At 37.2% G+C, this 9227-nt stretch overlaps 1 non-coding gene across 1 annotated transcript; it reads right to left on the bottom strand.

The window, feature by feature from the left end:
• Nucleotides 1–246: 246 nt before the first annotated feature.
• On the bottom strand, nt 247–352 carry LOC121832503 (U6 spliceosomal RNA). Its single transcript, XR_006076147.1, has one exon. It is a non-coding gene; the product is annotated as a U6 spliceosomal RNA (small nuclear RNA).
• Nucleotides 353–9227: the final 8875 nt, after the last annotated feature.

Consider the following 9227-nt stretch of genomic DNA (forward strand, 5'->3'; position numbering starts at 1 on the left):
ATAGATGTGGGGAGTACAAGGGCAGGAACACATCATAAATTCCAGAATTTTACAAATTCTAAGAAATATGTAACAATTTTTTATTTCATGGATTTTTTTCCTTCTTTTTACATATGTTTTCATTTTACATACCAATCACTGTTGCCCCTGCCTCCTCTTCTCCCACTCCCCCTACCTCCTTCCATCACACCCCCATCCACTTCTTATAGTGGTAAGGCTTCCCTTGGGTATTTAACACAGGCTGGCAAAGACATAAGACACTTGATGAATTTGCGTGTCATCCTTGTGCAGGGGCCATGCTAATCTTCTCTGTGTTGTTCCAATTTTAGTCTATGTGCTGCCAAGGGAGCACCAGAGCAGAGTTTCTGGTCATAACATGAAATAAAAGTGGAGAAACAGAAAGAACATTGTAATAAGTTCTGTTGCAAAGACAAATTGTGTCATTACATGTTTCTATTTTTGTATCAAGAGATAGATCATCAGAAATCAACATGGAAAGCTCACTGAATAGATCATAGAAAGTGCAATTACTGGAATTTAATAAATTAATTTTAAAATCTTGAAGAAAAGAGTACCAATTCAATAAACAAGATATGTGTAAAAAAACTGCAATTTGTCAAGAGTGGCACCCAAATGTAAGCATCCACCTTTCAGGGAAGGACATCTGAGTGACTGATCAAAATACCAGATCTATTTCTCAGGTGTCCTTTCATCAAAATAGATAAATAAATAAGGAAATAAGTAAAAGGGAAGAAAAGAAAAACAGGACAGAATTAGAATTGGCATTAACATGCGGTAGAATGGGTTGAACTGAGTTGAAATGAGCTACTTGGAATTGAGCTGCACTGAATAAAATTGAATTGAGGGATTTGTCCTGATTGTGAATAGCTAGCTCTGTGGGAGAGTGGCTGAATAACTAGCCAGGAGCTTTATACTAAAGCCAACTATGTGAGATTGCTCCAGAGCGAGTGGAAAAAGAAAATGAATGTTTGCTTCTAATAGGAATTTTGTATTTGATTATTGGAAGAAAAAGCTATACAGATGGGAGAAAAAATTGACACAAAGAATTTCGAATAATAAAACCAAAGGAAATAGCCCAAAAGTTTTCAAGAAATAAGAAAATACCATGCCTGTTGAAAAAGTTACTAATTTGACTTATTGTTTGTATTTTATATTATTACCAAATCTAATTCCAAAGGTATATTATTCATTTTTTACAATATTTGAGTATGATGCACAAATTCATATCCAGTTCAGATGAGTCACTAATGGCCGAGTTGTTCACTGATGGCATTGAGCATTGATAATGATGATGTTGATTGAGCATTTGATAATGATGATGTTGAAGTTGTCCATGTTGCCTGTCAGTTCCTCAGACTGTGTATTCATTATCTTGTCAAACATAAAAAAATGAGAACTAGGAAATACTGTCCGTTAGCTGTTCCATGGGTATCAACCAGGACAAAGCATCATCCATCTTAGAGAACCATCACAAATAAAAACTATCAAAGAATGAAAAACTGTATTTGACAAATAGTCTTCATTCCAATGATTCCTCAAACTCGATGATTATCTGCTTTTTCTGGTTTTAGAGGTATGGTATTTTATGGAAATCAACTCTGTTTCTTGAGGTTGTGGAATCTGAAAGCTGAATCACCTAATGAGACAGTCTTAGATAACTTTATGATGGCACAGGCTATGTCATCCTGAGGTCTCTGACAGTATTCTTCTTGTCCCAACTTTGCATTGGTTGCTTAAAATCAATATGATGGAACCATTGAGACTTCCAACCCACAAATGTTACCAACTCCATCACCACGATGTATCCTTGAGGGCAAAATAATCCTGCAACCAAAAAAAAACAGTATTTTCATGCTTCCATTTTCTTCCAGGATTGTAGAAAAATACACATGTCAAAAATGCCCCCTTCACAGTTGGGATAGAGTAAATTACAGCAGGTTCTTGTGGCATAGTATATTCATTGCTTTTTTTTGAGTTTGTTTATTATTATCTTTATGCTGTCTCCTTTTCTCTAAACTCTAGCACAGTCTGCATGCGCTTTGTTTTCATTTTGCTTCTCTGTGCTTTATTTCACAGTTTGTTTTACTTTTTGACAAGGTCATGGTGAATTATCCTTTGTCCAGTTGATGGTGTCTGATTAAACATAAATTTTCATTACGTAATCAAATCTGTCTTCAAACTTGTGATCCTCTTGTCACAGTGTTCAGAGTGTTTTAGATACATATATGTGATATGTGCAGTTTACCCATTTGCTATATTTGCCAATTATATTCATTTCTTGTAGATACTGTCTCTTAAGGTATTAAAATTGGTAATATGATATATCTATGAAATTAATTCATAAATCACAGTTTAAAATATGTAGTCTAGTACTCAGAAAACTTGGAAACATGGTGCTTTTGACGTAGTTTTTCTGACATGGCTTTATATAAATGGAAGACTATTGAGCACAGAGTGTTTATCCTTGACTCTGTTTTCATTGGTACTGTAGTATTACAGTACTCACAGTCAGAAAATAAGTGACAGCATTCCTACTCTTTTAATGACTTGTACAGTTGTGCAGCATATTCATCACTTCAACAACAAGACAAATGACAGCAAAACAAGATTCTCTAACTAGGAGTCATGATACTTGATGCTGTGTTATTTCTGTGTGCTGTTCATCTGCTGTTAATGAATAAAGTATAGAGACAATCCAGAAATTACAGGGCCATTATCACAACAACTCAAGGGGAAATTTACATTAAATGCTGCATGCCGAGTGTGTTCAATTCCTTTAGTGTGGTGCTAAGAGAAAGGGGAACAAGAGGCTATCAAGGAAACGAAGGAGGTTGAAATCATATGTCTAGACATGGGAAAAACCCTGGTACATCATACAGGACCATGTGGAAAAGGCACCGAGTGGTCAGGAGACAGAAGAATGGGCTGGAAGAGGAGCAGTTGGGGGTGTCTAAATGAGAGCCTTTACAGGGGTTTCTGAAGGAAAATCAAAGCAGCGATACACAAGTAGTTTAAGATTCCCTAGCCTATAGTTTGATGGGCTCTTCACCATAGGAGTGACCTTAGTTGTCTGACATTGGCCTTGGGATGGTAAAGCACAGAAGTACTGTCTCCTGTTGCATACAGTTCAGACAGAGGAGGCAAGGGTCTAGCATTTTTGTTTATGTATTAAAGGCATGCTCCTAGATGAGATTCTTGTTGTCCCTGGGGCGGAACTAACTCTTCTTAGCCATAAAGGCTTACTCAAGACATATATTTGCAGTGCATTGTGTTACTAAACTACAGAAGATAAACATATAATACACAAATTATGTAGCGCTAATAAAGCAAGGAAAGGCAAAATGACAGTCTTGAAATTCACTTTGACAGTGTAGAAAGCACCCGCCTCCTCTAAAATACTTTCATAATGAAAAATGAATTGAATTTTAAATACTAGATAGAGCTGAATTGGCTTACATTAACGATGACAAGTACATCATATTTTATTCACCATTTACAAAAAATTAAGATAAAATTTCTACTAAAAATTTATAAAATATTATATATTTTTGAAATTAACTGTTTTTATATGCTTCAACAAGTAAGTTAAAAAAAAAAGCAGGGGATATAAGGATGTTAAATGTTTGGAAACTACCTGGGTAATAATACCTCTCTTACCACCATTAAAGAAAAATCCCAATCAGTGCTATAATCCTATCACACAAAGAGGATGCTAAAAGTTGATCATAATCATAGTACAAAATAAGAATTCTAAGGCCATTTCCCTTATGAATATAAACACACTATATTGGAGAAAATAGTGGAAAGCATATTCTGACAACCGTTACATGACATTTTCCTCCGATCAAGACTGGTTTGTCACAAATATGATGATATTATGGACTGATAGCTCCTGTCTTCCTCAAGTTTATATGTTGAAGTATTAGGCACCAGGGTGATGGTATGAGGAGACAGGTCACATGGGAGGTTATGACCAGCAAAGTTGAGATCCTCTCAAATTGGTCAGCATCCTTATGAAATAGGCCCCAAAGAACTGTTTTCTCCTTTCTACTATCTGTAAACCAGGGACCTGAAGACATCAAATCCAGCAGCATTGCAATCTTCAGAGTCCAGAGCTGTGACAGAGAGAGAAAAGTTTACTGATTGATCAGTTCATTTCATAGCATTCTTCTTATGACATCCTAAACCACTATGACAAGTTTTTCCATGATTGATGGCTTCTTAGAGGAATTTATTGAAAGATAAAGTTCTTTGTTATAAAGTAAAGAAAGTGTTTTTGTAAAACTCGACACTTTAGTCACCTCATTTATGATAAAGCAGTGTTCTTTTTGAATTAAAGGTGGTATTTACTTACATCAGCTTATACGGACCCTTGTTTTCCCCAAACCCCTCCAAAGGCCCCATGCTCAGACTTTTCTTGTATTCTTTGTTACCTTGTTAACTGAGAGGCACCAGTGCCTCTCATGGCCCCAGAGCACCTCTGCTTCCCTTCCCTCTTTTAAGGAATTTCCTTTGCCTTGCATGTGAAATTGTGCATTTCACAGGGCTGCAAATCTCCTATCTGTCTATATGCCACCCCTTTGAGAGACCTGACTTGCTTGGGCTCATACGCAAGGGCTACACTTGTACTTCTGCACTGTAGGATTCTACTATTTGTCACTGATGATATGTGAAAGGTATCTGAATGTCACCAGCACTGCCACCTGGACGAGCTCCAGTAGATCTAGCTATCTTTAGACAAATGCACCAAGGATAGTCATCAAGCAAACTCATGCAATGCACAAGACTTAATTTCTTAACCCACGGCTGAAGTCTATGCACTTGGTATTTTTTGTCTGCCTCTACATTGAATACAGATATAATGTAAGTTAGAGAACTCTGTGACTTACTATAATCACAGGAGAGTAAAATTTCTGTTCATAAATGTTCAGTTGACTCTAGAAAACCAAGAAGGGACAGGGTTCATGAAGCTGCAAGACAAATCCTAGCCCATCCTGTACTTCGCAGGAGTTTCTGAACAGTGAATGAAGTCAGAGCACTGTTGCAGGATATTTGATAGTGCTGTGAAACTCTGAGACTGTGTTAATAAAATTAATTGTGGATCAGAGAGTGGAGCCAGTGACTAGTTGACAAGAATTAGCCATAGAGAGAACAGATAACCTAGGAGTATGGATAGGGAGGTCCATAGGAAGGAGTAGGGGGGACTTAGACATTTATGGTCTTTGTAGTTTGGGATAAATGGAGAGATGCTTCTCTTGCTGGGTCTCTGGCCAAAAGGGAAGGTCAGCTGGTTGCCTCATGGCTTCTCTGATCTAGCAAGTTTTCTCCCCAATATCTGACTCCCTCGGTTTTTTGGTAAATATAGTAACAGATAAAAACAACATTTGGCATCCAATGCATGACACAAGATCATACTACAGCTTCTGAAACTGCCACGTCTACCTGTAGCCTCAGCCGCCGCTCAGATGGCTTCTTCCACCAAGATCCCTCTGCATCCACATACCAGCTCTGAGTGTCTCACAACCATGCTACCACAGATGTCACGGCAGATTTGGTAAGACACCTGGGAAGTCCAAAGGAAAAAATCCACATTAGGACTGGGAAATATCATAATGCAGGGAGTTTGGAATCTGTATAGTGCTACACTAGGCAGATGAAAACTGGAAAAAAAAATAAACGAAGGGTAACCGATTTAGAGTGACATAATGCTGATCACAATTATTATCAGTTTGGTAGTATCAGGGCCTCTAGCCCTGTTTCATTATTCTATGGCTCTAGCTTCATCTTCCCATCATGTTCACCATTGTAACTGAGGACCAGCTTCCAATATTGCTGTTGTCAATTCTTTCCAATCTTGGGGGAAAATTCTGTTCTGGATTGCCCATGAATTTAACATCTGCTTCACATAGGGTGAATACATACATTATGAAATGACCACTTCCTTAGATCTCCTCAGTCTAACATTTCTATAGGATTCCGTTTAACTTCTTCATAACCTCTGGGGTTCCTATCATCTGCTGGAAGTTTTTGTATAGTAACTGGATAAACTAAGGTTGTTTGTCTAACATTCTTGGGCCACCCCTCTTTAGTTTCATCATGCAGTGGTACTGTAGGTTCTTGTCTAAATTCCTCTTTTGTGACAGTATTTTTTTTTTATTTTTCATTTATAAATTTTTCTAAGGCTTGTATCTTATCAATCCACTTTTCATATTTGGCACAACAAACCACTGTGGCTATTAAGGATAAAATAAGAATTACCAGACTGATAGTAATTATTATTGATGCTATCTCAATCTCAGTTAAGTCATTTGCCTTTTCATTTTCTGCTTCTACTTTCAAGCCATCTGGAGTAGCATTATGCAGGGTCCTAATTGTTAGCATTTAGGCATCTGTCCTGGCCTGCCTGTAGTGTCCTGATGGGACGCAGCTCAGCTGCAGCCACTAAGAGCACCCCCTGTGTGCATTCGCTAAGTTTCCTATAAAAGGCGGGCCTTGTACACCTCCCATCTCTTTGTCTTTCTCTTCCTCTACTCTTGTCCCCAGGGACCAGTCTCAACCCCTTCTCTCCCCTCCCCTCAATAAACCTCCCACGTGAGGCTGTTGGATGGTTTGACTCCGTCACACCACTTTTAAAATATAACACTAATGCCCTGTATTATGATATTTCCCATCCTTAACATGGGAAGGATTTTTTTCTTTTAACATTACTTAATTCTCTCCTTAAGGATTTCCCGGATGTCTTATCATATCTGACAGCTTCTTAATTTGTCTGCAACTGGCATGATTTCTCTGTCCATGTAGTTGTGCCACATATTAGAGTACTAAATGTTGTTTTTTTTTTTTTTTTGAAAAAATCTCAATCATTCAATTTTATTAATAAAACTCAGGAGCCAGGTGCTGTTGTCAAAGCCTGCTGGCTGAGAGAGACAGAGAAAGCACCCAGCTGAACTTCCTCCTTTGCCAACATCTCAGAAGCCTTCCTATTCTCCTCTGCTGTCTTCAACAACACTATTCAAACTGAATGTCCCTTTCTTCTACTTCCTGTGTATCTTTCTATTCATCCTCCTGACTCCCTCTTACATGCTGCTTTAAAAAAAATAATATAATGCTCACTTCTTGTCAACTGGTTGCTTGCTCTGCCTCTTAACCTATGGTTGACTTTATTTAATCCTGTTCATTATATTCAAGCAGAACTATCTTGGATTAAAGGTGTGTGCTAGGGATGAGCCACACCACAAGTGGAAACAGGCTTTTCCAGTTAAATAACACCATCTTGGGGTTCACAGTGTGATCAAATGTGCTATAACAAATAAGTCAAGTTATTTTTATTAAAAATAAACCTAAACAGGTAAAGACAATGTTAGTTCAAAAGTCAAATATAAAGGAATACATGTCTTTGAATTCAGTAGCTCATGGTAAAGTATAAGCAATGTGCTCATGTTTCTGATGCCCTTTATTCTCGGGTGTGATTGCATAGTTTTGTAGGATATAAGAAACTGAAACAGAAACTTTGTTCACTGTCTGTCAAAATCTGGGAATGAAAGGCATTTTTTTTTTCTCCCAGAGGAACTAGTTTTGTTCTCCCTAATGGCGTAGTGTGCTAAAATATTGCCCTTATTTTGCTGGTATATTTGCATAAGAAAAATGATAATCTTGTTTGGATAAGAGATTAATGAAGAGCTATGCAGAAAAATTTGAATAAGCCATTACTGAGACAGAGTTTACTCAAAATTATTTAAAGCATGAGTCTTTATTACTATGTCATTTATGTGCTATTTCAGTATTCATTTGAATGTTTTCTTAAACTTTCTCATTTTTTTCCCCTCTAAGTGTAGTATTTATTCACAAGATGCTGTTTTGGTTAGGTTTGTTGAGACAAAATACTTGACAGGAACTGATTTAAGGAAAAAAGAGTTTATTCTAGCATACAGTTTGAGGGTATACAGTCCCTTCTGTTGGAGAAGGCATGGTGGCACTTGCTGAACGCCCACTGTTCACATCGCATCAGTGTCTGGAAAAAAAGAGTGATCAGAAAGTGGTGCTGGGCTAGGAAACCTTAAGGTCCACCTCCTGTGACTTCCTTCTATTAGGTTCCATTTCCTAAAGGTATGGAACCTTTAAAACAGGCCATAGCTAGGCATCAAATTTGTAAATGAGGGACATTTAGGAACTACAACAGAGGTCACAAAACTTAGATTTAAATCCAAGTTTTAAGGTGACTTGTATGATTTTTAAAATGCTATTATCTAGAAAAATGTAAAGCTCAATTATTTCTGTATATGCATTTTTTTAAAAAGTAATTTTTTAAAAAACTTGTTGGCTAAAATGCCATTACTATATCCCCAGTCATGTTTAGATCAGTCTAAAGATGTAGTTGGATTTTTTACCTGGGCAATCAGCTCACAACATTATTAATTATGAGAGCTTGGCCTTAGCTTAGGTTTGTTTTTAACTAGCTCTTCTAACTTAAATTATACCATTTCTATTATTCCATATTATGTCGCATATTACCCATCCTCCTTCCTCCGTGTCTTCTTGCATTTCTCTCGTATACCTAGGTTCCTCTTCCTATTTCCTCTCTGCCTACACATCCCACCTATATCTGCCTCATTATTGGCTGTTGGAGTTTTGGTTACATGGCCTTTGGTTCTTGGATGGGGCATTGTCAGCCCTGGTGGGAATATTTCATTTAAAAAGTATATGTATATTTATATACTAACTTCCATGTATTGTAGGATTTTTTAGATAGATGATTAATACTATGATTCCTTATGACTTCTTCAGAAAACATAAATACAAGTAACAATATACAGGTTGAGTAGATTGTAATAAGCCTAAACTATCAGCTGAGCATTTAGAAGTAATATTAAGCCTCTGATTGGTTATTTGGGAATTGGTGGGTGGAAGAGAACCATCCATTTACAGAAAATACTGAGGGATGGAAGTGAATCAGTCTAGGGAAGCACAGAGAATATTCTTCCACACACAAGCAATACTCAATAGTTTGATTTCCTGTGATTCAAAGATATATTCATACTCCCATTGCTTTTCATTTTCAGTACACTGACAATTAAATTTTATATACCATTCATCACCTTATTATGCAATAGGCTTTGCATTAGATGACTCTACCCAGCTGTGGGCCAATATAAAAGTGTAGTGGGTAGCCATTCCAGCTTTGGTCTGTAAGTTCCAAGCCCCATTGA

Source organism: Peromyscus maniculatus, chromosome 9 (assembly GCF_049852395.1).
Source record: "Peromyscus maniculatus bairdii isolate BWxNUB_F1_BW_parent chromosome 9, HU_Pman_BW_mat_3.1, whole genome shotgun sequence".
NCBI classification, from domain to species: Eukaryota; Metazoa; Chordata; class Mammalia; order Rodentia; family Cricetidae; genus Peromyscus; species Peromyscus maniculatus.